Source organism: Lemur catta, chromosome 1, assembly GCF_020740605.2.
Source record: "Lemur catta isolate mLemCat1 chromosome 1, mLemCat1.pri, whole genome shotgun sequence".
NCBI classification, from domain to species: Eukaryota; Metazoa; Chordata; class Mammalia; order Primates; family Lemuridae; genus Lemur; species Lemur catta.
The window spans coordinates 94,796,119-94,824,047 of NC_059128.1; the positions used below are offsets into that span (position 1 = coordinate 94,796,119).

General features: G+C 40.5%; 1 protein-coding gene across 4 annotated transcripts in view; it reads left to right on the forward strand.

The window, feature by feature from the left end:
• Positions 1 to 2,593: 2,593 nt before the first annotated feature.
• Positions 2,594 to 27,929, forward strand: part of ZNF609 (zinc finger protein 609) — a 201,907-nt gene continuing 176,571 nt past the window's right edge. For all 4 annotated transcript variants that reach the window (XM_045540922.1, XM_045540920.1, XM_045540919.1 and 1 more), the window contains exon 1: positions 2,594 to 2,658. The gene's annotated coding sequence lies outside the window, so the exon portion shown is untranslated. The remainder of the gene's footprint in view (positions 2,659 to 27,929) is intronic.

Below are 27,929 nucleotides of genomic sequence, written 5' to 3' on the forward strand. Positions count from 1 at the left end.
TAGGAAATGTATCCTAGCTTGGAGTCAGAAAAATGGATGTGTATGTAGTAGATGGGGCTGGGGTGGGGGTGCCGCCCCGAGAAGCCATAGAGAGGTATGTCACAGGAATGGAGTGAAATTTTGGCATGAGGAACAAAAAATGTCAATATACAAAATTTGAGAAGAATCTAGAACTATACTAATATGGTAGCCACTAGCCACATGAGGTTATTTAAATTTCAACTAAATTAGGATTTAGTTCTTCAGTCACTGTTAACCATATTTCAGGTGCTCAGATAGCTATATATGGCTAGTGACTTCAGAATTGGACAGCACAGATATAGAACATTTCCGTCATTGCAAAAAGTTCTATCAGATAGTGCTTGTCTGGAGCAGGGATTGGCAAACGTTTTCTGAAAAGGGCCAGGTAGCAAATATTTTAGCTTTTACACAAACCATGCAGTCTTTTAAAACTATTCAACTCTGCTGTTGTAGTACAAATGTATCCATAGATAATGTAAATGAATGAGCTTGGCTAGAGCCTATAAAGCTATTTGTGGACACTGAAATGTGAATTTCATATAATTTTCACATCATGAAATATCCTTTTGATTATTTTTAATTGTTTAAAAATTTAAGAAATAATTTAAAAATCAGGCCTGGTGTGGTGGCTCATGTCTGTAATCCTAGCACTTTGGGAGGCCAAGGTGGGAGGATCACTTGAGGCCAGGAGTTCGAGACCAGCCTGGGCAACATAGTGAGACCCTGTCTCTACAAAAAGAAAAAGCAAAAATCACTGTTAGCCCATGGGACATTCTGAAACAGGCAGTAAGCCTAATGTGACCTGTGGGATGGAGTTTGCTAATCCTTGGTCTAGAGGAACAGGAAGTCAAAACTTAAGATTCTATTACTGTACAGGAGAACATCTGATCACTTCAAAATTTTTTAGTGGTTCTTCCAGGCTTGGGAACTTTCTCTGACTAAAAATTGGGGTTCACTGCAGGAATGTTTGCTTTTCTTCCCTATTTTTGCAGTATAGTCCTCTCCAATGGTAGAGTCATGTTCCTTCAGTAGGAGATGACTACTGGAATGTTCAGCCCTTAATTAAATAACATCTAAGTCTTAAACACTAAACCCTTCTCTTTCTCCACCTACTAACTAGCTGAATCCTCACTTGTGACGTCTTCTAGTATACATTAAAAGTTTGCTGTCACAGGATCATTTCTGTGTTTGGACTCTCCTAGAATAGTGAGAATATTGGTGGACCAAAGGGGGATTGTTTTTCCTAGACCAGACAGGTTTAGTATTCATCTTTAGCTGTCAAGACCCCTCTCTGCCCTCCTGTCCTCCTACTTTTTTTTTTTTTTGGTATGGAAATGGAGATGAGTAAAGGGATTTTATGACCTCACTTTATCTCCAAGTCACATGGTATCCTGAAGAGTACTGTTGGAGGATGCCTCAGGATAAGGGAAGAAAGGAAAGATAACTGCAAAGCTGAATAAAATGGTGAAGGACACAGGAAGGACATGATAGGGGGCGAGGCATGGGGAGCCTTGAGAATTGAGGTAAATTTTTGTTTGGTATGGAATGGGGTGGAAGTCTTAGGAGGTCATCAGGAAGAATATATGTTTCACAGTTGAGAGGTGGGTGGGGAGGGTTCACTTAAACATGGACTACTGTGTACTAGATAGTGTGCTTGGGCAATCTGAGATGAATGGCAGATAAAGAAAGATAAAAGTTACAATCAGTAGAAATAGGATGGTGGGGTTGGAGAAGGACAGAATAAAACTTCTGGATAATAAAAACCAACAAGATTTAGTGATATAGGATGGTGAAGTGTAAGATACAGAAAGATTAGAAATGGGTACTTTGGAGAGAAAAACAAATGGTAATCCTAAAAAAAGCTGTAGAACAAAGGATAAAAAATTAGGCTGGGGTACTTTGCTGAACTAAGGAGTAAAATGGATAAAACCATGAGGAGCTGTGGTTACTCTTCTGTTCTTTGTGGATGTTCATGTTCACATCCCCTAGGGTCCTTCCCTCCCCTCACTGTTGAAGGACATCTACAGAATGGGTGTCTTCTGTATTTAAGGTACAATACTTCCCCAGAGACCTCTCTGTGAGGAAGTCTGGTCCAGCAAGAGTTCTCCTGTCCACGAGGAGAGAGCGTTAGGCTCGAGCTCTCCAATTCGGGTTTCTTCGAGTTTATCTCTGTTTTAACCGGCTCGCCGGGTTTTCCAGCATTCCCAGCTTCCACTCTGTAATCCGGGCTCGGGTGACCGCGCATTCCAAGACCCAGGATTTCGCTCCTTCATCCAGGTTCCGGGTTTCCCGTGCGCTCACCCGCTCCAGACTCCACACCAGCACGAAATCCGGATCCGAAGGCCTGTTAGTCCAGTGTCCGGGTCTTCCAGGCGATCCTGGTTGTCCCGGATCGCGGCGGCGGCGGCGGCGGCGGCGGTGGCGGCGGCTGTGGGACCCGCGGCCCCGGACACAGCGGCACCGGCCGGGCGGGGCTGAGCGGCGCGGGGAGGGGGCGGAGAGCCAGAGCCGGAGCCGGGGTGGGGTGGGGGGAGGGGCCGCGGGAACGGATGGCGGCCTGGGCCCCGTAACAGCGGCTGCTCTACGGCCCGGGGCCCCGGGCGGGCGGAGGTGGCGGCTCCCGGGACCGGCCGCGCGGTGAGTCCGGAGCTTTGTGTGGAGCCGGGGCTGGGGGAGGAGGGAGGCGGCGGCGGCGCCGATGGGGCTGAGAGGAGCTGATGGGGGCCGGGGGCGGCGGCGCCTGACGGAGGAAGTGGGGGTTGGGGGACTGGGGCGGAGCGAGGGGAAGGTGTGTTTGGGGGGGGGGGTCGTTGCGTGGGTGGGGGAGGGGGCGTTGAGGGGCGCGGGGTGAAGTTCAAAGCGTGGCCCGGGCCGGTTCAGGCTGAGGGTAGGGGTGCCCAGGAGGGGATTAGGGTCTGCCCAGGTTGTAGGGACAGGCCAGAGAGTTTCTGAGGCGAGTCTGGGTATGGTGAGGGGCCCAGGGCGACTGGGGCTAGTCGGGGAGTTGGGGGGGGGTGTTCAGAGCGAAGGGTTGGAAGCAGGACGTGTGCGCGGCCCAGGAGGGGGGAGCAAGGTGGCTGGGAGCGTGCAGTAAGTAGGTTGTGGGGGTGTGCCCCTAACAGTCTTCAGGTCACATTTACTCCTATCCTTCAAGATGGAGGGATCCCTGGGCCTGGACCTTAACTGCTATCCTTGCACCCCCGGGAGGGTTTGTGACCCCGTCCTGTTTGGAAAACCCTTGCTGCCCTCTTTTCCCTTTATGTGTAATTACGGTTGGATCATCTCTGCTTTGCTCAGATTCTCCTTCCTCCCTCCGGGGTTGAGGAGGAGGAGACACATCTGACCAATTAATGTGTGTTTGTGAAACAGGCAGCAGCAAACAGTCATTTCAGCTTCTAGGAATTAGGCTCACACAGGGTGGAGAGATCAGAGCCCTTCAGGGGGAATATTTCTGAACAAATCACAGATGATTAAATTCTCTAAGAAACAGCTTCCTACCCAAATGAGAGTGGGAAAGATGGGGGAGAAAGCCTGTGTGTTTCCAGCCATGTGTCCAGGGCCCCAGGGGTTGAGGAGAGTCCCCAAGCCCCCACAGGCCTCTCTTTTCTGTATGAGGCTTTGCTCTGCAGCCTTGAGTTAATTTCACCCCTGCTGCTTTGTCTTGGGGGAGGGAGTGCTGGTTTAGGCTGTTGTGAAGAGATGACTGTTCTGCTGCCACACACAATAGTCATGTCATTTTATCAGGAGTGCTACCCCAGGGCTGAGAACTGCTGCAGCAGAGATAAACCGGTCCCTCTCACCCGTCTATTGTGTACACAGTGAAGGTCATAGGTTCAAGTCTTGTCTGAGAGCTTTGGATATGCTCCATCTCCCAGGCTCCTCAGTGCCATTTTCTTCCTTTTCCAGACTGGGGCTTGCCATTGGAGGAGGCCAGACAGAAAGGCTCTTCTTTTTGAGTGAGGAACAATGCAGAGCTCATTGGCACACATTTTTCAGAAGAATAGGGATGCCAGCCATGTTGTGCCTGCCTCTTTGGCTAGCCTGTACTAAGTTGTGGAAGAATAATGTCTGGGAGACTCAACCATGACATTTGTGTCAGACGCTTAAGAGAGAAGACTCCAAGGGGAGGTTTCTACTCTTACTTGAGCCATCATATTTAATTCTTTTTATATAGATGGGACCCTCATGCAATGATTTTTGTTTGTTTGTATAGTAATATACCACTAAAAACCGGTACAGGGTTAAGATAGGGAGTCAAGGACCAAGTACCTTTTTAATGGTGACTTCCTGGTCAATAATTGCACAATAAAAAAGCCACAGAATTTGCCTATCTGGGCAAGGGCTGTGGGAACAAAACTTTCCTTTTAATATTTATTTTAACTCTAATGGAAGGACTTGTTTATTGTGCAGAAAGTCCATATCTGCCTCTGTATTAGGGAAAATTTTGCCAAAGAGATGAACATTTTAAAAAATCATTTAGGTCTTAGGGATTATTAATGAGAGAAGGGTGAGAACAAACTGGAAGGAATCCTATTGTATGTATCTGATAGAAGTGCCCAAATAATATTTATGTCCTATTGTGTAAAAAATTATTTGGGGCTAGAAAAGAGGTTTCCATTTAGGACTTTAAAGAAAACTTTAAAGAGAGATTAGAAATAAAACTTAATGTGAGAGAAGTATTGTACTGTGTTGTGTACTGTACAATACACTACACAATAGCCAACCATTTCCCATAGGGTATTGTTGAATGGGAACTTTAGCCTTTGGTTTGGGTAAAGGTCTTTCTGAGGCAGTGAGTCTGACTATGGTACCTCTCTTATCCCTTATTTCAGTGACTTTTTAAAAATGATGGCCTGCCAGTTAGGTGTTGGGCTTTTGATGAGAAGGAACAGGTTATTCTGACCTTTGTATTTTTTGGTAACAGAACTGTCTTAAGGCCTTACTGGGGGTGTTGTCTGGCTTTAGACTATTTCTAACTCGAGTGAAGCCTCAGCTAAACTGAATCTAAAGCTTTTTGCTCTTGGGCTGTTGGCATTTATTTCTGCATGCTGTCAGGTGACGGTGAAGGCAGAAGCCTCAGATTAAATTTGCCCTGATTAGATTTAGTGGCTTCAGAATTGGGCCCTTGCCACAAGGAATCTTATCTGAGTCTTCTGATTGTGACTATCTTTCAGAGTGTTTTGGATTTTTCCTCCAGCTTCTTGGTAAAAAAATATTTTCTTGTGAGAGGTCTAGATAGCTGGACAGATTAGTGCTTATTTTGTGAGGATATGGAAGCATAATTTTGGCTCCTGGTAGCAATTATGTTGCAATTAGCATATAGCAACTAAATGACTGGAACAGGATAATTTGTTGAGGGGTTTACTGATTGCTCTGTCAAGTGGAAGTGCCACTCCTTATTTATTTGACTCAGAACACTGTTGCCTGAGCTTAGCTACAGATACTAAGTACAGCAATGATATGTGTTCTCCCTAAGTTCCCACTCTGTTTCCTTTTTCTAATTAGTTCTCTGCCAGGCACCTTAGTACTTCTACTGCCAGTAGAAAAGGTAGCTGAGCAATTGTTAAATCCCTTGTGGAAAACTGGCCATGGATGGGAATACTGCCAGGTAGATGGGGCCACTCTTAGATAAGGCAGCTTTATGTCGTGTGGCAAGTTTTCTTTTCAGTGGCTTGATTCTCACTTCTACTTGATTTTTAAAAATCAGTTTTCTTTAAAAACAAAGAACAAAAAGCCTTACAAAATACAAAATCACGTAGTGTACTAAATATGCCTTCATGATATCTCTCTGATAAAAGTTGGCTGTGACAGACAAAATGAAGATAGGTGATGCTGATAGGCAGGTTCTGGGGCCACTAAGTGTCAGTGACGGACTCTTTTCACTAGGGAACAGGTAATTCAGCAAAGCACCTGCCTAGCTGGGCATGTGGAATTGGCAGCAGCTGTGCAGCTGAAGAGGGATTATTGAGCAGGTGGTTGAAGAATCACATGCCACAGTGACAAGAAAATACTTGGTCTTCCGTGGTTTAGGTTCAGTTCATATGTGTGAAATTGTACTTTGTTTCATATTTCTTAATGCCTGTTTGTTGTTGATTTGTTAGTGAGATGATGATAGAATAGAGAAAAGAGATTATTCTGTGTCTGTTTCTTTTAGATTACTGAGTAGCATGCCCTAGACATGGTCCTACATGGCCCTATTGTATTTCTGGGAGATCTGGCTTTATGCCCTATGAATGGGAAGGAAATAGTGGTAATTCAGTGTTTCTAGTACTTGTTTATTAGAGGGAGATGGAAAGGAGAAAATTCTTTGCTTTCAATGTGATGAAAAAGATTAGCCCAGAGAGGATACCCAACAGGTTTTATGCAAAGGATGTAATTGACATTTTGTTAGGTCTACCTGACATGCCTTACTCAAGAAATCTGCTTGCATTTTTATGTTGTGAATATAATTTTCCATGTGAAGTTTGCATCTCCTCTGTTGGTTGTTTTACTCAATTTGTAGTTTCTCCTGGCACCTTGCTAACTCTTCCCCCGACATTGAAATTAATATCACTTGTTAGAACCAAATCATCACCACAGGGCCAAATGATGTTAAGGAAATAGCTGTATTATCAGTATTTATCTTAAAAACAAGTGTAACATTTCCTATAACTTGGAAAATGTTTTTCTATCTTGAGGTTTTCTGAAAATTCCCAGATTATTCTTATAGATTATCATCTTCTGTTAATATGATTTTATTTTTCTTTCACATGTACATGCCATTGTCATAGGGAGTGCCATAGAGGCTAAAAATTTATTTATTTATTTTAGAGACAGGATCTTGCTATGTTGCCCAGGCTGGAGTGCATGCAGTGGCATGATCATAGCTCCCTGTAACCTTGAACTCCTGGATTCAAGCAATCCTCCCACCTCAGCCTCTTGGATAGTTAGGACTACAGACACATACCACCACACCTGGCAAATTTTAAAATTTTTTGTAGAGACAGGGTCCTCACTGTGTTGCCCAGGCTGGTCTCGAACTCCTGGCCTCAAGCGATCTTCTTGCCTCATCCTCCCAAAGTGCTGGGATTACAGGTGTGAGCCGCTATGCCTGGCACTGAGGCTAAAATTTATAAGTAAGTAACTTGGTATTTATTTTCTGTCCTTTTTTATTGCCTTCCATTCATTTTCTGTATTAGGCCAATAGGCTGTGTACTCCTTCTATTGAAAAACACACACACACGTGATCTAATGGGATTCACAGGGTACTAATTAACAGTTAACTGAAGAGAAATAAGTCATATTAACTGTTTTAGAGTTCAGAAATCCCTTTCCCACCCAAGTGGACTGAAGGCTCTGACCTGTTTATCAGAGAGAGAGATTTGCGGGAAAGTAAGGTAAACTTTGACTCTGAGGTCAAGGCTCATGGACCAGTACATAGACAGGGACTTTACAAGGATCTGCTTAAACCTAGTTTGTAACCTAGCTTTAAGTGGGAGCCTAACAATGGCAGTTAATTGTTCAGTATTCACTTCTGGGAAAAAAATGTAATCTTCTTGATTTTCCTGTATGAAGCTATCATAGTTTTGTTTGTTTTATTAAAACTTCACAAACCACATATCCTTTCCTAGCATTCTTAGTAGTTTGCTTCCTCTTGATTCTCCCCCTCCCCCATCTCTCATCCCAGTTCTCTGCTCTGAAGACTTCTCTAGCAGCTTGGAAACACTCTAATTACTGTAGCTATTATAGTCACAACCCAGATCCTCCATCTCTTTCCCTCTCACCCCTTTCTATCTTCCTTCCCTCCTCCCCTTGCTCTAGCAGCAGGAGTTGAACTGCAGTCTCATGAGCACAGTCAGATCTATGAATGAGCTTTATATCTTGTCAAGGCAGAACTCCAGATCCAACAGGGCTAATTTTTCATGGTTCTCTTGCTGTTTGTTCTTGGATCAGAGTCCCAGAAATAAGAGATGGCAAATACCTATTAGGTCATATCTAGTCCATCACTCAGGGGCAAACCTAGGGCTTTTCTCTTGTCTCTGTGAGAATCTTTTCCTCCCTTTCTTTTGCAGGTGAGAGCTGTTTGATGCCAGGCAAGCTCTATAACTCCCTTCTTTTTATTGTGCTCTCTGGTCATTAGTGTCTGGCCAGCTTCTCTCAGATTTTTATTCTTATTCCATTTTCAGGATTACTTGCTCCCAGTAATGTCTTCACCCCTTCAACTTCAGACCTTTCTTGATTGTTGGCATCACATTCATGGGTTCTTTTTGTACCATCAGTGATCTATGCCAGAAGCATCACTTTCCTAACCTTTGCCACAAAAGTCACTGTGGCCTCCTCTTGAGGAGGTACATTTGTTGGAAGAATAGGACACACATTCTAGCAGGTGGTAATTAATACCTCAGAAAATGTGTGCCAGGATTCACCCTTAAGAACCCCCTATGCTCTGTGAACAAACGTTGCTTGTTTTAACAAGTGTTGATTTGGGGGTACTTCCTGTTCTAATACTTTGTTCTCTCTTTGTGGATGCAATTTTATTTTTGTGTGGCTTAATTATAATTAAGATATTTTCAGATCTAAGAGTTTTCTTTTTTTAAACTAGTATGGCTTTGCAAAGCATAGAGGAAAAAAAACCCCCATAGAGTTAGGAGTCATAAAACTCCGGTTCTGATCATTCCTATGCCTCTAACTAGTTGTGTGATCTTGTGCAAGTCATGCCTCTGTTTTCACTTCCCTCATCTGTAAAATGAGCACATTACACAAGATAATCTCTAAGGTTTCATTTATCTGTAGAATTTCCTATTACCAAGGTTGTGATGGAAAAATGGGACAAAAATGTTTGACATAAATGAGCAGTTTTTTATTGCTGGGTCAAAAATACAGTCAGTATTCAGGAGGGCTAATGAGTGCAGTCTTAGTTCCCTGGAGCTTGACTCTCACTCCTTTTTGATTTGTTTGGAAACCTGTACTTTTTATTAGGCCATCTTTTTTTTGGAGGGTTTTGTAGCCTCATTCTCTAGGCTCACTAAGTTGCCGCATTTATGTTTCTGCTGTGTTTAAGACATAGGAGTGGAAGTCAGAAAGCTGTAGAAAAGGAACTTTACTTAGCTTGTGATATGGAAATTGTGTCTGGAAGGATTTGCTAGGTATCAATCAGAAGTAACTTTGTGGATCTAATAGTCGCTTATATGTGAAATCTTGGAGCTAAATTGGACTGATTGTGGAGGTTGGTGAGGCATTTTTCCATTTTTGGCCAACCAGTGGAAACCCTGCTTTGAATTAATTTTTTGGGACTGAATATGAGTTGCCAACTATGTTTTGTTTGAAAAATAAAATTATTTTATTTTTAATGCTGAAAATGCAAATTGACATTTGCTGAAGTATGATTAACAAGGGAGGGGTCCTCTGAAATAACCCCCTAAAAAGGACTGAGAAATTAAAAGCTGGGGGTGACTGAAAGAACTTTGAAATTGAGAATAGTGTTAGAAAATCTTTGCTTTCAGCAATGCATAACCAAGTTGTTAATTCCCCAAGTTAGGATTTTTATCAGCATTTCCCAGTTAATTCTTTGATGTGGGACTTTCAGTAGCGGCTATTTATTGGTTAAGAGGATGACGGTCCTTAGTCTTTTGTTAATGTAGCAAAAATCACGTTTAATTTACCTTTGAATATTGGAAGTAGCATTCACTCTTTTTAAATTTGTACTTAAAACACCTATTGATCTAGAATAGAAAAATTTGGTGGGTGGAACTATTGTTTGTTTTGGACTCAAAAAAGTCCTGTGAGTGCTTTACTTTATTCCCAGCCATCTGTAGCACATTACTAATTTTCACGTAATCTAAAGGTTACATTGTGAAGTGTTCTACTTGAATGTGAGATTTTAGAAGGACTTATATTATAAATATAAGTAGTTTTTGTAGATAAGTTTAAGTGCCACGAAACCTTTGGAAATCAGACCACAGCATGAAATCAAGATCCTGGCAGTGAGGCCACATTGCATGCTGGCACCTATCATTTCTTAGACTGTAGTTCATTATTTGTAGAGGAAGACAGCAGTGTCTGCTCTATCTTGTGTACAAAGTAAGCCAGTGGTCTTTTGGTATGTTATCAGCAACTTTCTCAGCACCATTCCTAGGTAGAGGACTTTGAGCCTGGTTGGGATGAAACTTCCATTTATATGAGCAAAATTGGAAGTTCAAGATATACCTTGTAAACTTCAGTTATAAATTCTGAAGTTTGGTGTGAAACTGAACATTTATCTTTGTTCTGGAACTGATGGCTTCTAGAGCAGAGTCCTAAAGAATTGTATCAGAGGGGCCGGGCGCGGTGGCTCATGCCTGTAATCCTAGCACTCTGGGAGGCCGAGGCGGGGTGGATTGCTCGAGGTCAGGAGTTCGAGACCCGCCTGAGCAAGAGCGAGACCCCGTCTCTACTAAAAAAATAGAAAGAAATTATCTGGCCAACTAAAAATATATGTAGAAAAAATTAGCCGGGCATGGTGGCACATGCCTGCAGTCCCAGCTACTTGGGAGGCTGAGGCAGAAGGATTGCTTGAGCCCAGGAGTTTGAGGTTGCTGTGAGCTAGGCTGACACCATGGCACTCACTCTAGCCCAGGCAACAGAGCGAGACTCTGTCTCAAAAAAAAAAAAAAAAAGAATGGTTATCAGAAATAGAACTATAAGAAGTGAAATGGAATTTTGAAGCTTATGGGTATATGAATCTGAAAGGTATATAAGGAAGGGGGAAATTTTTTATTTGGTGTCTGCTTTTAAATGTCCTTCTAGTCCGTAATTTCTGAAAGCTGCCTGTGCTTTTCTCCCCTAAGCATTGCTGTTTTTCCAGTTGCTGTGGCTCAAAACTTCGGACTTATATTTCGTTCCTTTATTTTTCCCCTCATCACCTCATCGAATCATTCACTAAATTAAATATCTAGTCATTCACTAAATTGGATATCTTGCCATTTAGTCTCACTTTTTCATCTGACCTGGTTCAGGTCTTCATCTTCTATATATCATTGCAATAACCTCATGGTTAATCCCTCTTTCTATATTCCATACTAAATACTGCTGCTATATTATTATAATTTTTATGTATTCATTTAGGTAATATTCATTGAATACTTATGTGCCAAGGCCAGACATGATCCCTGTCCTGTCGGGACTTGTAGTCTAGTGGGGAGTCAATCAACTAATGAATGTATGATTATAAACTGAAATACTCTGAAAGAAAAATATTTGGTTCTAGAAGAGTGTGTAACAAAGAAATCCAGCATAGACTTTTAAAATTACAATTCTGATCATTTTAATTCTTGTTGAAAAAACTTTAGTGGTTCCCATTGCCTATATAGGCTAGCATTCAAGATTCTTTATGACTTGACCAAACCTGGCCTTCCTCAGCCTTGTTTCATATCTCTCATATCTATCCATACCTTATCCATCTTTTTTTTTTCCCTGGAAACAGGGTCTTGCTATGTTGCCTAGGTTAGCCTTGGATTCCTGGGCTCAAGTGATCCTGCTACCTCAACCTCCCAAGACTGTAGGTGGGCCCCACTGCACCTGGCTTATCCATATCTCTTTATACCCATTTCTCCAACTTAACTCAGCCTCCTTTTTTTTTTTTTTTTTTTTTTTTTTTTGAGACAGAGTCTTGCTCTGTTGCCTAGGCTAGAGTGCTGTGGCGTTAGCCTGGCTCACAGAAACCTAAAATTCCTGGGCTTGACCATTCATCCTGCCTCAGCCTCCCGATAAGCTGGGACTAAGGCACATGCCACCACACCTGGCTAATTTTTTCTATTTTTAGTTGCCCAGATAAGTTTTTCTATTTTTAGTAGAGACAGGGTCTCACTCTTGCTCAGGCTGGTCTCGAGCTCCTGACCTCAAGCGATCCTCCCGCCTTGGCCTCCCAGAGTGCTAGGATTACAGATGTGAGCCCCAGGACCTGGCCTTAACTCCCAAATTCACCCTTTCCTTCAGCCTAGCAAAAAAATTTCATTTCCTTACCGAAGCCTTTCTGACCCAATTTCTAACCACTCACCTATCTCTAGAATTGATTTCATCTTCCTCTGTATCCTCTGTTTAACTTTTTGCTTAGGATGTCTATTATAGCACTTTATCACATATTGTCTTTCATTATAATTATTTGTGAATATATTTTCTTCCTCGTTTTAAGATCTATAAGAGACCTGTGTTTTCTCTGTTCCCCAAAACTCTTAGCCCAGTGCTTTGAATTTAACTTTATGCTTAATTAATGCTTGCTGAATTGAATTAGAATTTGATTCTTGAAAAAAGGAACTTGTGATTTTTTTTCCCAGACCTCCTCTCATGCTATGTTAACTTACATTCAACATATTTTATTCCAAATTGAGTAAACTAGGAACAAGGCAGACTATGAAACCCTTGAGAAATCCTTCAGATTCAAGGACAAGGATTTGTCCTCTTTACTGCTTGTAGCAGTACTGTGGTTCCATACATCTTAGCTGATGGAAAACTTGGAGGAGGGGGATGGGAGTGGTGCATGGCAGGTGGAGACCCAGGTAGGTTAGTCACAGGAACCACACTGGTTCTGTTAGAGGAATATAGGCATTGTTGGGCCCTCTGGAGGTGGTTGACCTCTGGGTGGTCTCTTTAGTTCCTTATTTACTTCTTTTATTCTATAAGTATTTATTGGATGTCCCACTGTATGCAAGGCCCTATTCTAGCTGCTTAAGATCTATCAGTGAACAAAATAATCAAAAAGTCCCAACCTCATGGATTTTATCTTTTAGTAGAAGAAGATAGAAATAAAGATAATAAGTAATTATATTAGGAGGATGATAATGATATGGGGGAAAATAGAATAGGGTAAGGGGGATTGGAAGTGTGGAGGACAGTTAGGTGGGAGAGGTAGGAGGGCTACAGCTTTAAATAAGATGATCAAAGTTGGCATCTTTGAGAAATGTGATGCTAATGTGTTCCAGGGTTGTTAGGCACTTCCCTGAGGTTGGTGGGTGCTCTTCTGCCCAGCAAAGAGAAAGAAACAGTGTCTGCAGTTGTTCAGAGTCCAGCTGACATTGAGAGGAAATAGCTAGGCGTTATGTTCTTTTCTCCTGGCTGCTTCTCTGTTGGCATTCCTGGAAGTTAATCAGGGTGAAAATTGCAGTCAGTCATATCTGGAAGACACCAGAGGTAGAACTGGAGGCCTTATAACCAGTTTCCTGAGGGGTGGGATTTACCCTTCTGCTGACTGGGCCTTGGCTGCCTGTAATGGGTGAATTAGGCCTCTGAGTTTTCTCCTTCCTCAAAGGGAAAGCCCAGTATCATGACCTTCCCTCTTTCTAGCAAGGCTCCAGCAACTTTATTTGGGGTAGCTCTTTAAAAATAAGAATTCAAGAGTGTGCACTACATTCCCAGCTTCAAAGGTGAATTTTCAGGTTTGTGGTGCTTTGACTTTCTCTCAAGACATTAGCTGTATTTTAGAAGTCTCAGTACCTAATTCAGCAGCCTGAAGATGAAGATGTCTGTGTCCAGATACTCTCTTATTTGAATTGTGCATTGTAAGTTTTCGTGCAGTTTCCTTTCTAACCTTTTTTTAACCCTTCTTCTTCTTTACTTTTCCTGTTACCTCTTCCCTTTTTTCCAGATTTGAAGTTGATAGGAAATAGAAGTTCCTTAGGCCAAACTGCTGTTTCAGTAATTGGTTGGGTGCCAGAATTCATACCTAATATACAAGAGATGGAATGTCTTATTTCTGTTCTTGTGTCATGTGGGGTGCAGCTTATGGACATCAAGTTCTCAGCTTATTATTCTGTGTGCTATTTGAGGTAGCTGAGGGTATATTGGGACCTGTTACTCTGTTTTTAGTTATACCACTAACTTGTGCAGTTGCAGTACACAGGAAGACCCATTTGCTATTTTGTAAAAATGTGGTCTTTTTGATGTAATAGTAGAATAAAAGTTCTTTTTTTTTTTTTTTTTGAGACAAGGTCTCAATGCTGTTGCCTCGGCTAGAGTGTAGTGGTGTCCTCATAGCTCACTGAAGCCTTAGTCTCCTGGGCTCAAGTGATCCTCCTGCCTCAGCCTCTGCAGTAGCTGGGACCATACAGGCTTGTGCCACCATGACCAGTTAATTCTTTTTCTTTTTTTTGGTAGAGACAAGGTGTCACTATGTTGCTCAGGCTGCTGTACTGGACCTAAAGGTTCTTCTTCTTCTTTTGGGAGGTGGGGTCTTGCTATGCTACCCAGGGTGGAATGCACTGGCTATTTACAGGCATGACCATAGTACACTATAGCCTTGAGTGACTAGGCTCAAGTGATCCTCCTGCCTCAGCCCTCCCCTCCCTCCAGTAGCTGGGACTGCAGGCACATACCACCATGCCCAGCAGAATAAAGATTCTTAATGAATTCAGATCCATGCTAAGAAAAATCTGTTACTTTTATTTTTTTATTTATTTTATTTTATTTTTTTAAATTAGAAGACGAGGTCTTGCTCTTGATTAGGCTGGTCTAGAACTCCTAAGCTCAAGGAATCCTCCCATCTCGGCCTCCCAGAGTGCTAGGATTATAGGCGTGAACCACTGCTCCTGGCCCTTACTTTTAGGAAGATAGGGTTATAGTGTTGGGTGGTCTTCTAGGCAGATTTCATGTTGCCTATCTCTGGAAGGATTTGCTAAATATCAAACTTGAAGTCATACATTCTCACTACGTATGCTTACGTGGTACAATAACATATTACTAATATAGTGAACTTTAAAGCCAGCAGCTGTTGATTCAAATGGATGTTGTTTTGTTTTCTTTACTGGTTGAAAAGATATTAGTTTAATTAACCAAGTTGTATTGCTTTTTTTAGTAAAAGAAGTTTAACGTAGCTTAGTTTGCTACTATTTTGTTTGTAATAATGTTTCTGTGTTTTGTATTAGTAGGACCTTCCAATCCTAGAAATCTAGGCAATGTGGAGTTCAGATGAGTACCATAACACTGCCTGACAGAGTGGGAAGTGCAGGGCTATGTCTGGCAATATTCTTTGTCTTATGGAGCTTTTCTAGAAAAAAGAAATTCAGTATTAACAAGGTCATATTTGGGTAGGTAACATAATGGTGAAATGACATTTTCTTCCAACAACAAATCTATATGTTATACTTGACTCTGTGATCTTAAGCATTGGATTTATTTAAAAGTATTACTGGCATAAACATTATTAGTGTCATTTCTGCCATCCTTATGTAATTTTTTTTCTTTTTCCTCCTTTCTTGAAAGGCAAAATAATATTACAATGCTTTAATTCACAGATACTTGATGGAAGGAGACTGTTAAGATATAGTGCTGTTAGGCTTTACTTCATAGGAATGATAAAGGTAGCAAGGGACTACATTTTTTATAAGGGATAACACACCTTAGTAATATTAAATTTTTTCCTATAACAAAGGAAGGGGTATGGAATCTTGGACGGTTGAAATCCTTAAATAAAAATGTTAGGTCGAGTGTGGTGGTGTGTGCCTATAGTCCCAGCTATTTGGGAGGCTGAGGTAGGAAGGTCACTGGAGCCCAGGAGTTTGAAGCTGCAGTGAGCTATAATGATGCCACTGTACTCTAGCCTGGGCAACAGAATGAGATCCTATCTCAAAAAAGTAGATCAATGAAAATAAAAATGTCACAGTCTTAATCAAAATAATATGAGTGAGCTGGAAACGTTTAGAGGAGACTGAGAAGTTGCAAAATTAGGCCAGGTGGTAATGAGGGGTTTCTTTGTACATAAATTGATTAAATACTTCAGTGAAAGCAAATGTGAAGATGTAGTTTTTTGTTTTTGTTTTTTAGGGACAGGGTCTTGCTCTGTTGCCAAGCCAGAATGTAGGGGCCTGATCATAGCTTATTGCAGCTTCGAACTCCTGGACCCAAGTGATGCTCCTCCCTCAGCCTCCCGAGTAGCTGGGACCACCACACCTGGCTAATTTTTTAAAACATTTTTGTGGAGATGGGGTCTTGCTCTGTTGCCCAGGCTAGTCTCGAACTCTTGGCCTCAGGTGATCCTCCTGCTTTGGCCTCCCAAAGTGCTGAGATTATAGGCTTGAGCCACTAGGTCTGTCCAAAAATGTAGTTTTGACTAAGATAAACTACTCCCTACAATTCAGTTTTAGAGCCTACAAAGCAGAGAAATAAGTTTAATTTTACCTTGAGCAACAAACAAGAATTGATACAGTTTTCTGTAGGTCAAGCATTATTTAATAATAATCATACCATGATTAAGTTCAGCATTCTTCAGAGACAGGAAGAACAAAAACTATCATATAGGGATTCAGTTTTAGGAAATTGACCTCTATACATTAGGGAGAGCAAAAAGAATAATTTTAAAAAGTAAATAACCTACTGGAAGTTTAAAGACTTAAAAATCATCATATTTGAAGTCCATGTTAAAGCAAGGGATCAAAAGGACAGTAAAAAACAGGTGGTAATTTGGCGCAGTTTTAGAGGCTATGGCGAAGAGAAAGGCATCTTTAAAAGTATTGAAACATTTTCAATCAAGGCCAAGGAAGCCCACAAAGTGATCGGGCACAACCTGGAAATTAGGAGAAAGAAAAAAGATGCATTTGATAAGCCTCTGCACAACTAATGGTAAGAGTTTATGTTTGTTTTTGTTTTTTAAGAAGACATGTTAAAATGGAGAGGCAGCTAGAGAACTGGTAAGACCATGATTGTGGTATGAAACCATTCAAGGATGAAAACATTAGAGAATTTCTACTTTTTTTTTTTTTTATCAAGCCAGATTAAAGCTTCTAGTACAAATGATGATAGATGCTTAACTATTATTTTTTTAATTTTCTGATTAGAACATGAATAAATCCTTTAGAAAATACAGAAAAATATAAAGGAGTCTCGGGAATTATCCCAGAAATATTAACATTTATTATTTCCAACATATTTTTTTTCCTAGCTGCCTAGGCTTTTCTTGATTAAATCAAATAACTTCGTGAGATTAGATTTATCTACCCAAGAATTTAGGAAGAATTCAGGGATAAACTGGAATGCTTAGTGAAAGTATATCACTTCAAATTTTAAGTGGTACGGACAGTATACTAAAGGACTGGTGTAGATTTCAAATGTGATTCTGTCCATAATAAGGGTTCAGGATGGAGGGGCTAAAAACTATACCATATTTGAAAGTTGATAAAATGTAGATTAAAGATTGAGATGACTTGGTATCATTTATATAACTTACTGGAGTCAAAGCAGTGGGTTAGTTTACATAAGAAATCATGTATGACAAATCATTAATGATTGTATGTAGATGGAGCTATTACCAGTGTACATGGTTTAGTTTGAAAGGACTTTTATTAAGGTCAGACCAAAGGTTATTTAAAAACTTTAATCATGGAGTAGCAGAGAATTCTTTTCTTGTGAATTAGCAAACTGACTCTTTTTTTAAGACAGGGTCTTGCTCTGTTGCTTGGGTTAGAGCGTGGTGTCATCGTTATAGCTCACTGCAACCTCAAGCTCCTGGGGTCAGGTGATCCTCCTGCCTCAGCCTCCCAAATAGCTGGCACTACATGCACATGCCACCATGCCCAGCTAAATATTTTTTTTTTTGTAGAGACGGCGTTACACTATTGCCCAGGCTGGTCCCAAACTCAAATGATCCTTCTGCCTGAGCCTCCCTAAGTGCTGGGATTACAGGCATGAGCCATTGAGCCTGGCCTGACACTGACAGTAAACATTTCCATAGGGCTGTAGTCCCTCTGTCCCTTCTCTTCAGTTTTTTTTTTTTCCTTAAAGATGGGGTCTCATTATATTACTCAGGCTGGCCTCAAACTCCTGGGCTCAAGAGATCCTCCTGCTTCAGCCTTCTGAGGAGCTAGGATTACAGGCATATACCACTGCACCTGGCCCTTTGTCTTTAGTTCTAAATGTCAACAGTCTCTGAAAACTGAAAGTTTTTGTAAGATAGGCACAAATCTGACTTCAACTAAGAAGGTATTTGTAGTCTTTTTTGTTCTATTTCAAGTAAATATTCATTTTGTTGTAGGAATATTAATGAGTTTGATTTTAAGGTGCTGTTCCAGTTTCTACTGAGAGCATTACACTACACTTATTTATGGTATTATTATCTCAGCTTTTCTTCAAAAAAAAAGATAGGGTCTTGCTGTGTTGCCCAGGCTGGCCTCAAACTCCTGGTCTCCAGTGATCCTCCCATCTCAGCCTCCTGAGTAACTGGGACTAAAGGGGCACATCACTATACCTGGCTATCTCAGCTTTTTACAGATGAACTAACAGGCTCAAATAGAAGCAGTGACTTGCCCAAGGTTGTTACACATCTAGGGAGGATAAAGAGTAGAACTGAGTTTTTCTACCTCTTCACTTGTTTTTTGTTGTTTTTTTCCCATTGCACTGTGCTGCTTCCTCATGACATTATCTCCAAAGTCCATCTTGATAATAAGTTGTTCTACGTGGAAAAATTTAAGCAGTGACATTCATCTTATTTGACATTTTAATAAATGTTTTGCAAAAGTGAAAAATTCAGGTTTTTGAATGACATTAAGTTCTTCCAAGTAGTTAGGTTCCCAACTTGTTGAGAATATGCTTCAGGAGCATCTTGACTAAGTGAGTAAGACGAAAAGTAGATGAGGACCAGTGTGGTGGCTCACACCTGTAATCCCAGCACTTTGGGAGGTCAAGGTGGGAGAATCAGTTGAGACCAGGTGTCTGAGACCAGCTCTGAGCAAGAGCAAGACCCCATCTCTATTAAAAAAATAGAAAAATTAGCTGGGTATGGTGGCACGCACCCGTAGTCCCAGCTACTCAGGAGGCCGAGGCAGGAGGATCACTTTCAGCCCAGGAGTTCCAGGTTGCAGTGAACTATGATGAGGCCCCTGCACTCCAGCCTGGATGACAGAGCAAGACCCTGTCTCCAGAAAAAAAGAAAAGAAAAAAGAGAGGAGCTTCAGTATGTACAGAAATTGCACTTAAAAAGAGAAAGTCTATACTACTTTCTTAGAATGAGTAACTTCTAGCTAACAACTGCACCAGTCCCAGTTTCTAAAGGAAACTAGAAAGCTTGGTAAGCTATTCCTAGAAAAATTAGCTCAGTGTACTGCCAAGAAAATGCTGGGTATGATTGGGAAGAGAATCAGAACTAAATAAAAAAAGATAAAAATAAACTTTCACCAATGTAAAACCAAGGTTTGTCTATATTTATGATACCTTATAGTCTCTTGACCCCGCGCCCCCAAGAAATACATATCAGAGCTGGTGACTAAAGGAGATGAAAGCTTTGATGAAGATATGTCAAAAAAAAAAAAAAAACCCACTTTAGCTTTTGAAGACAAAGGGAATATTATCACACCCTGTCAAGTGATGAAAAGAGCATGTAGAGTTGATCATCAGTTCTTAGGATCCTGTATTAGATAAAGAACATCCTTTTCAAGTTAGAAGTGAGGTTGCGTTGAGATATGATAGCACCATTGCACTCCAGCCTAGGTGACAGAGTGAGACCCTATCTCTAAAAAATAAATAAATAAATACGTACATGCATAATTCAGGAGAATTGTTTATATTATTTACCTAGTTTCCTGCAGTGGTAACATCTTGCTAAAGTATAGTACAATATTATAATATTGACATTGATATAATCCATCTATCTTGTTTAGATTTCCCCAGTTTTACTAGTACTCATTTATGTGTGTATGTGTATATTTAGTTCTGTGCACTTTTATCACATGTGTAGGTTCATAGCATGTCCACTAACATAGTCAAGATACAGAACAGTTCCATCACCGCAAAGGTCCCTTGTATCCTTTTTTAGTCACACCCACATCCCTTCTGCTGTCCTTTTTTCCCATCTCCCACAAGAAGATTTTTGTTAAATTATTGGATTGATACATTTTATGGTAGCCTACTAAGGGTGTCCAGGAATATTTTGGGAAGTATTCTTAGCTTTTTATAAAATTATTTAAAATTTGTTTTATTTATCAAAGCAATACATAATTTTTGCTTTCCCATGAGCTTTGTATTAAAAGTCAAATAGTGCTGCAGCTTTTAATGAAAAACATTAATTTCCTACTTACCCCTTCCCACCAAGTCTCACTCCCCATTGGCAACTGCTTTCAAGTTTTCTTATATTTACTCCCATATTTCTACATAATCAATAATATACTCTTATTGCCCTCCCCTTCTTACTGAATCCTCATAATATAATTATGTCACAATTTCTGAGTAGATCAATATTTATTATTTATTGTGTTAAGCAAAATATTTATTATTGAGCTATTTAGTATATTACTATTATGTTTTTTGTGTAAATTTTTTCCCCAGGATTTAATATCATTAATTCCCCTCGTCTTTTTGGTTTGTTTTTTATCCCTATCCCTATCACTAAATAATCCTTTCAAACTTTCTAACGGATTTGTAAATCTCACAATATAGTCAAACATCAAGTAATCTATAAGTTAGTTTCTTTCTTTCTCCCTCTCTCCATCCCTTCCTCATCCTCTTCCTGTCATCCATCTAAATATCCGAAGCTGTGAAGATTGATGACATGATTCCCTTTATATAAAATGCTACTTTAGGACCAGGACTATGATATAGTAAGGCAGTTCTATTGTTCATAAGTATTTACTCTCTTATTTTTTTTTAAAGACTAATGTGCATATGGTAAAGTACAGTAAGTACGCAAATCTTAAGTGTACAACTCAGTTTTTACGTATGTATACAGCCATATAGCCACGATATAATTCAAGATATAGAATATTTCCAACACCCTGCAAGATTCCCTTGTGTTTCTTCCTGGTCCATATCCCTCTCCTCAGACATGATCACTTTTCATGACCACTTTTGATACCTTAGATTCACAGGTGTTTAAAGTATGACAAATAGGTGGTTTAAGTCTAATAGAACTTTTACATTTATTATACATTTAAGTATATACATGGGGGCTCCTAGGAGTTGGTTATATTTAGAATACCTAGCTTGTGCACTGGCCCTGTTTTGGGAAGCAACTTCATGGATGAGACTGAAAGCTAAGAGGATACTCAGGAGCGGTTGGGCTGCTTTGTTTTCTAACTTTCCTCTTATGACTCTTTTTTTTTTTTTTTAATTTACTTTTAAGTAGAGATGGGGTCTCACATGTTGCCCAAACTGATCTATAGCTGGTGACAAATCAAGATGAATTAAGAAGAGAGGAGTGTTAGGATTTTGCTTGTTGGAGAAACCAGTGTTATTTCATTCACTCATTTATTGACCAAAATATTTATTGAAGACAGACTGTGAACCAAACACTGATTCTTCAATAGTGAGCAAAAGAGACATAGCCCCTGCCTTCTGGGTGCTTGTAGTCTAGTGGAGGAAACAAATGTTAATCAAAAAATCACACACACATTGAGGGTGAGAGGGACTATACAGGACAGGCAGAGGGAATGTCTTTCAGGTGAAAGTCTTAAGGCAAAATGGTAGGAGATGTGGCCTTGAGACAAAACTGGAGAAGTAGACAAGGGTTAGATGTCTTTTAAGGATATGTTTATGGATTCCACCCTTTTTTATGGTTAGTCTAGCAGTGTAGGTATTATCCTTTTTTTCCCCAAGACAGAGTCTTACTCTGTCTCCCAGGCTAGAATGCAGTGGTGTCATCATAGCTCACTGCAGCCTCCAACTTCTGGCCTCAAGTGATCCTCCTGCCTCAGCCTCCCGAGTATCTGGGACTACAGGCATGTGCCACCATGCCTGGCTAATTTTTCTATTTTTTATGGAGAAGGGGCCTCACTCTTGCTCAGGCTGGTCTTGAACTCCTGGCCTCAAGCGATCTTCCCACCTCAGCCTCCCAAAATGCTGGGATTATAGGCATGACCCATGTGTCCAGCCAATACAATCTTTTGATAAGAGAAGTTTTCTTTGTGCCCTCAGATTTACTCAGTGGTTCTTATGTAAGAGATTTGGGAAGAGAGATGAAGTCTAAAATATAAAAGTGAAGGTGGCTGGTGGAGTAGCTCACCCTGTAATCCCAGCCTCCTCACTTCAGGCCAGGAGTTTGAGACCAGCCTGGGCAACATAGCAAGACCCCCATCTCTACAAAAAATAATTTTAAAAAATTAGCTGAGTGTCTTGGTGCACACCTATAGTCCTAGCTACTTGGGAGGCTGGAGTGGGAGAATCACTTGAACACACAGGAGTTTGAGATTACAGTGAGCTATGATCACACCATTGCATTCCAGCTTGGGCGATGGACTGAGGCCTTGTCTCAAAAAAAAAAAAAAAAAAAGTGAAGGTATTAATAATTCCCTGTACTTTCTGAAAAATGCTAAGTTTTTTTCCTTTCCCTCAAACTATGAGCTTAGCCATGTTTTAGATATGAGAAGATTGAAATAAAGAAAAGTTAATGCTTTGACACAACACATCTGTGTGCAGTGCAGGTTTCTTAGATCTCTTTATTGCTAATTATCTCCACTGTTCCCTTTTTTTTTTTTTTTTGGAGTCTCACTTGGTTGCCCTGGGTAGAGTGCAGTGGTGTCATAGCTCACTGCAACTTCAAACTCCAGGGCTCAAGCGATCCTCCTGCCTCAGCCTCCTGAGTAGCTGGGACTACAAATGCATGCCACCACACCTAGCTAATTTTTTCTGTTTTTAATAGAGATGGGGTCTAAGTCTTGCTCAGGCTGGTCTCGAACTCCTGAGTTCAAGGAATCCTCCTGCCTCGGCCTCCCAGAGTGCTAGGATTATAGATGTGAGCCACCACACTGTTTACTTTTTTCCTAAGCATTTGACATCACTTTCTCTTTAGCAAAGAAAATTTAGCTTTGGGGATAAGAACTAAATTATAAAAGGCTGTATAGCCCTCCAATTACAAGGGGGTGGAGGGGTGACAGAGCTTTTTTATTGTTTACTTTAGATAATCTTTGCCTTTGCTTTTTGGCCTACTTACACAAAGGCCTTGGGAAGGGTTTTCTGTGTGGATCAATTTCACCGAATGAATCGCTGTAGGATTGGGACTGAATTATTTACGTATTCAGTACTCTATTTAGCTTATTGTAGGATGTATGCTGGCACAGAACAGACCAACACTAAGGATCTAAACCTGAGCCCTGTTGAATTGCTGTATCCTCATGGAAGTGTCAGTTGCTTATGTGAAATGAAACAGGTCAAGTCTCATAATGTTTGAGAATAGCAGCCTGTGAGGACCATAAAACTATTCATGAGCTGCAGCATATAAAGACTCGGGGACTGAGAGATGCTACAGTTTACTCTTCTGTCCTTAGGTGACACATGGTCAGATGAGCCCTGTTGAATTGGATCTGTCTTCTCAAATTGGCACTGTTAGTCTGTTCCTTATCTAATCTCAATTGGAGGCATAGGCTGAGAGCTATGGTACTTGAGGAGATGACACAGTTTCTTTGTTACAGTAATTAATGTAATAAATTAAGGGAGAGGCCCAAAGGGAAGTGATTGTTTCTCGTTAGAGCCCTAGGTGGAAATTCAGTTGATTAGTGAGCTCCCATGAAGTGTGGCAGGTGGAGAGGGAGATGCCTGTTCTTATAGCTGGGTAAGCTGAGAGTCACTGAGGATGGTTTACATGTTGTACTAACCTCACCTGAGGCTGGCTAAGTATGAAGTGATTTCAGGGCAACATCTGGAATTCAGAGAAGATGGTATAATATGGTTCTCTTCTCAGCAACTTCGTTGTAGCCCACTGGTTTATTGACAGTTCCCTGGGGCATCAAACCCTGTGAACTTCAAACAATTTAGATTTGAAGGCCTGTCCTATCAATGGGGTCAGCAACTTAGTGGGTTGGAACAGTTGGCAAAATATATAGTCCAGATGTTAAAACCGTGAGCCTTGAGATTGATACCTTGGCCCAGAGAGATTTTTAAAGCAAGATGGAATCAGTCTGTCACTGTAGTGTAGGGCTTTATGAGCCACATCTGAAAGTAGGAGTAGCCTAAAAGGAAAACCCAGAGCACTGAGTTCATGAAGAAGGAAGATTACTATTTCCTTTCATAGAACTCAAATGAGTATCAGTACAACCTATAATTTAATTTATTAAAAAATTTTAAGTATGGTTTTCTTTATTTTTCTTAGTGTTTTAGATATCCCATAAAGATATAACTATAAACAGTCCTCTTTAAGTTCAGACACAAGAACCTTGTATTTGGGTTGGCCAGGCGCGGTGCTCACACCTGTAATCCTAGTGCTTTGGGAGGTAGAGGCAGGAGAATTGCCTGAGGCCAGGAGTTCGAGACCAGCAGGGGCAACATAGCACGACACCCCCCCCGCCCCCCCAAAAAAAACCTAAAAGCAAAGAATATTTGGGTCATCTTATATGTTTGAGTTGTCTTACATTTTTCTGATTTGTATCCTAATGGTATGCTTAAAACATGATGAATTCTCCCTCCATCTTAAAATGAGAAAACTAAAATTTAATGAAGCAACTTGGTTAGTCAATGGAAATTTGAATCCATAAATCACATCTCCTGATTCTAAGTTCAGTGTTCTTTTTACTACACAATTCTACCTGCCTAGAATTGAGTATGGCATGTCTTTTCTTTGGCATGCAGCTTTTGGAGGGAAATACCAGATAAATAGCCTGATATCCATGTTTTAGGTATGTGACCTGTGTGGTTCCAAGCAGATTATACACACTCATGTATAACTGTCACTTGCTCAGGCCAAACCACATAAGAAGATTGATCCAAAACCCATAAGAAAAGGGAAGGACAAATAAATTTACAGTAGAACAGCATTGGACAATTTACTGCTTAGACCGGATTGTGTGTGGGTAGTTACCAATTAAAGGAATCTCCTTTCTCTTTGAAGCGTTCTAGAATGGATACAGAGATCTCTCTGAGGGGAAAGAGAAATATAGTTTTTCATGTTATATTTGGACATAAGTAGGGTCCAGTTGCTGGTTTTGCCCTCTGAAACTTTTTTTCATTCTTAGCCTTCTTGAAGAGAGGCCCTGTTCATTCCTGAGGTAGAGTAGTGGTATGATCTATGACTGCCCTAAAAAAACAATGACCTCAACTGTGTGATTTACGAAGGTACAAATCTGGGCTGGGAGTCAGAGATATAGATTTGGGTTCCAGACAGGAAACTAGGATCTGAACTTCTGTTATGATGTGTTACTTTTAAGCATGAATGGTTTGGGTTGGGTACAAGCTGAGGAGAGTGATTGTCATGACCTATCTTTCCCTTAGCCATATCCATGCAGAGAGGAGTTTCTTGGTGATCAGGTATAGGAACCAAGCACAAAGTGAACCGCAGTCCTAAATAAGGAAGTAGAGTACAATGAGGCAGAAGGAAAAAAAGAGGAAAATATTCATAAAACCTCTTGCAAATTGTTAAATGCCTTGTGGTCTCTGTAAGATATTGGTTCTCCTGATTCTGCACTTTCTCTGCCATCGAAGTAAGAGGTCAGTGCTTTTCATTTCCAGCTAGCATATTAGTTACTCTACCTCCTGGGGTTAAACATCTCTGCAGTGACCTGTCAGAGAGTTGATTATAAGCTGTGTAAAAGCCAAGGAGCAGATGGAAAGTGGTTTGGCTGCTGCAGCCAGGCTGATTAAAGGATCCTTGGCAGTTTTACAGTGTATCTTTGGAAATGTACCACCAAAGTTACCATAAAGCCTGCTGGGTTTGGAAAGCTGGATTTCTGAAAAGTCACCTGCTTGAAAAGTAGTACTTATGAAAACTCTTACACTCTCAAAAATAGTAGTATAGATCACTGAAGATCAGTCCTCAAGATATGTTTTCTTTGCATCCTGATCATTCAGAAATTCTGGGTAGTTTTCAGAAAACTAGTAGAGAAAGCACTTTTTGATAGGTACATTGATAAAATTATATTTTGAGAAAGGCCCCAAGCAAGTCTAGACTAACCCTACAACACATAGGGGAAAATTTGTGTATTTGCTTGACAAGGTATTATGCTTTTCTGCTCAAATACTTTCAGTGATAAAGACATGATTTCATTAAACATTATGGTCATTGTTAGAAATCTCAGGTTATTAATTTTTTTCCTGAGTTGAACATCTGTCTTAGTGTAACTTCTACTTACTGATCCTATTTCTACCTGCAGCATCATAGAATAAATAACTTATCTCTTCCACGTTGCAACCATCGTATATTTGAAGCTAACCAATCTGTCTCCCTTCAGTGTTCTCCTTTTGAGACTAAAGAATCCCAGTTTTTGAGACTTTTTTTCCCAGACTTTTACTGTGCTTTCTAGGGCATCCTTTCATTTAATGACTATCTCACTTAAGATGTGGCATCTGGAGATTAGCACAGACCATCAAATGTTCTTTTCATCTCCTGCTACCTTTTTAGAAAAAGTACAATTAAAAGAAACGTAATGGCAATAGTACTTGCTTACTAGAAGAAAACCCAAAAAACAAAACAATTTTCCATGACATATGGAATTGGAACAAGAGGAATTTGAGTAAGTGTCAGCAAATTTATGCTACATGGAACTGATTTTAGTGCTTTAGGTAATTTTTAACCAAATGGATATGTGTGTGTTCTTACATAACTGAAAATACATTGTTTCTACACATGACAAACAACTTGGCTCAGTGTAAGATTCTTTTTTATTTTTTTGGAGACAGAGTCTCGCTCTGTTGCCCAGGCTAGAGTGCTGTGGCATCAGCCTTTTTCACAGCAACCTCAAACTCCTGGGCTTAAGCAATCCTTCTGCTTCACCCTCCCAAGTAGCTGGGCCTACAGGCATGTGCCACCATCCCCAGCTAATTTTTTCTACATATTTTTAGTTGTCCAGATAATTTCTTTCTATTTTTTAGTAGACATGGGGTCTTGCTCTTGATCAGGCGGGTCTTGAACTCCTGACCTTGAGCTATCCTCCCACCTTGGCCTCCCAGAGTGCTAGGATTACAGGTGTGAGCCACCTCGCCCGGCCTAAGATTCATGACTAACCTTTTCTCTTCAAAATTCTGTAGATTGTCCTTTCTTTTAACATTTAATATTACAGAGCAGTCTGAATTTGGCCCAATTTTTGTCCTTTGTAATTAAAAAATTTTTCTAGAATATGTGCGAATTTGACTTACTAAATTGATTTTACTGAAAATGTAACAAACCTTTTCAATCTGTGTGAAAGATCTTTGTTCAGCTCAAGACATTTATTATATCTTTGATAGGTTGCTTTTCTCCCATTTGTTCTAGTATCTTCTTCAGTTTTCCTTCAGTGGTGTTAAACACTTCCTCTTAGTTTCCGTCATTATTTTCTTTTCATTGTGTTTTCCTTTGCAACCTGGAAAAATATCTTAAGTTTTCTTATAATTCACTGATTTATTTTCCATAGTTTGAGTTCTGTGCTTTTCTGTTTTCTGTATGAATTTTAATTGATACTACATTTCTCATTTCCTTGCATCTTCCTTTTTTTTTTTTAATGTTATATCCTTTTGTCTTTTCAACTAAGTTATATCTTTTCATTTTAACCTGTTATCTTCTTAATGTTCTCTCTTCCTTACTGGCTTACTTTGTTTATCCTGCCTCATACAATGGGTCAGCTGGTACAGTAGAGTGAGAACTGTCAGAAGCTGTCAGTACTAACATTTTTATATGTGTTAATGCTTTCCTTACTTCTCCAGTGTCTGTCTTCCACTACTATCGTATTTTCTAGAGGAAGTGCTTTTGAATCTAAGGAAAGTTTTGTTTTCCAAGAATAAAACTACATGGGGGGCCAGGTGCGGTGGCTCATGTCTGTAATCCTAGCACTCTGGGAGGCCGAGGCAGGTGGATTATTTGAGCTCAGGAGTTAGAGACCAGCCTGAGCAAGAGCAAGACCCCGTCTTTACTAAAAATAGAAAGAAATTATATGGACAGCTAAAAATAATATATATAGAAAAATTAGCTGGGCATGGTGGCACATGCCTGTAGTCCCAGCTACCCGGGAGGCTGAGGCAGTTGGATTGCTTGAGCCCGGGAGTTTGAGGTTGCTGTGAGCTAGGCTGATGCCACAGCACTC